This window comes from Gavialis gangeticus, unplaced genomic scaffold (genome assembly GCF_001723915.1).
Source record: "Gavialis gangeticus isolate Ggan-Ray unplaced genomic scaffold, GavGan_comp1, whole genome shotgun sequence".
Taxonomy (NCBI): Eukaryota; Metazoa; Chordata; order Crocodylia; family Gavialidae; genus Gavialis; species Gavialis gangeticus.
In genome coordinates, this window is record NW_017729025.1 from 69,248,499 (window position 1) to 69,250,808 (window position 2,310).

A 2,310-nucleotide genomic window follows, 5' to 3' on the forward strand; every position below is an offset into this window, starting at 1 on the left:
GATTTCCATCTCTCAGGATTCTAGCCTCTTTTACTTTGGCTTAAACTGCAGGCCTATACCACTTAATCAGTCTTCCACTTTCCATGCTCTTGATGCTTGAAGGTATCAATGGTTCTGAAAGTGATCTGTCTCTAACATGACATAACAGTTAATATTTTAGATCTGCTTCATAGAATCAAACACTGAATTTGCTTTACACTGATATCTGCTAATATTACAGGTTAATATTTTTCCTGACTGACTACAGAATGCAAAGGACCAAGCTCATATGTCATAATGAAATATATAGTCTGAAAGTATGTCAATAGAGCTGTCAAAATTATTTTCACAGTGGAAAATTTCAATATTTCTGAAAAAAAGAAAACAGATACTGATTTTTTTGTGGAAAAAGTTTGCCTGAAATCTTCAGTTAATAAACATTACAGCAATGCCACTTTAAAGCTGTACTCCAGGCATTTCATACTCACATTCTTCTTTCTAGAACCTGGTTCCATATCCAGGTCTATTAAAGGATAATGAACCATGATGCCTCATGGTCATGAGTCATTGATGTATATAGAGTCATTGAGTAGTAGGGTTGGAAGGGATCTCCAACCCCCTGCCTAACGCAGGATCATCCCTATCCCAATTATCCCATACAAGCCATGATCTAAACTCTACATAAGATTATTATAAACCCTGACACAAGACAGATCTAATACCCTAAGTTGTCACAGGTAAAGCAGAGGAACTATAGCAGTCAATGTCCTTCTTATATCAAATGTTGTCTATATCTGCTCAAGTGGTCCTTGGTAGAGGGCCACGTCCCCCACTACAGAGAAAAGCAATAGCTTCCACAGTCCACACCTATCTGACCATGGGGTAAAATTACTTCCTGACCCTAAATGTGGTGATTGGTCTGATCCTGCATGAAGGGACAAGACCCTCTAGCTAGAAATGTCCAACTTTGGTCCCAGCAGAAGCATTGCCACACCTCAGTCAAAGTCTCTAGCCTTAGCTGTAGCCAACACCCAATGTTTCCAAAAAAGCCTAAAGACACCCTGACACAAAGCATAAAAGTTGTGGGAGAGGCGCAACTAGCAAAGCTCAGAAACATGGGAAATACCCATGGTAAAATAAAGGCAAAGCTATGCCTAGATTACCCTGGCCAGTGACTGCCTAACCTCTTCTTGAATACCTCCAGTGATGGAGAATCCACAACTTCCCTGAGCAGTCTATTCCAATGCCTCAGTACTCTAACAGTGAAGAAGTTTTCCCAGATATCCAATCCAAATTTATTTGCTACAACTTCAAGCCATAGGGCCACACCCTACTCTCTGCAGCAAGGGAGAGTGGAACCCAGAACTGCACACAGTACTCCAGATGAGTCCTAACCAGTACTGAGTAGAGAGGAAATAACACCTCGTATGTCTTGTACCTAATGGTTCTATTGATACAGTCCAAAACCACATTTGCCTTTGTATGCTGTATCACACTGTAGACTCATATGGAGTCCGTGGTCTACTAAGACTCCCAAGTCCTTCTCTATAGTACAGCCATCCAGACAGATGTCATCCATTTTGTAATTCTGTTTTTGAATATTCCTCCTAAGGCACAAAACCTTGCATTTGTCCACATTAAACTTCATTCTATTAGCTCTAGCCCAATTTTCCAATCTGTTGAGATCTTTCTGAATTGCACTTCCATCCTCCAACATGTTCACAGTCCTTCTCAGTTTTTTTTCATCTTCAGACTTGTTCAAGAAGCTTATTATACCAGTATACAAATAATTAATATACATGTTGAACAACACTAGGCCCAAGACAGACCCCTGTGGGACCCCAGTTGAAATCTCCTGCCATTCTGACATGGACCCATTAATAATTACCGTTTGTTTGTATCTACTGATCCAGTAATCTATCCACCTTATAGTTTCATAGTTTCATAGTTCTAGGGTCGGAAGGGACCTGAGCACATCATCAAGTCTGACCCCCTGCCATGGCAGAAAAGAGTACTGGGGTTAAACGACCCCAGCAAGGTGTTCATCTAGCCTTCTCTTAAAGGGAGGAGGACTGGCTGACTTGAATATGTCCAGCCCCTCCAGAAGTTCCCTAACTAGTTCTTCACTAACCCTTGGCCTAGGTGCATCTCCCCTGGGGTCTGTATCATGGGAGTCTTCTGTACATGTGCCTTGTGAGATTTGTTGTCAAGCCAAGGCACCTAGTAAATAAAGGAGAATGGAGCATGAAGTACCCCCGAAAGGAGAATGGCGCATGAGGTCTTCAACTATAACTTCTATAGGTATTTCCAATCTGATGACAAAGCTAACAT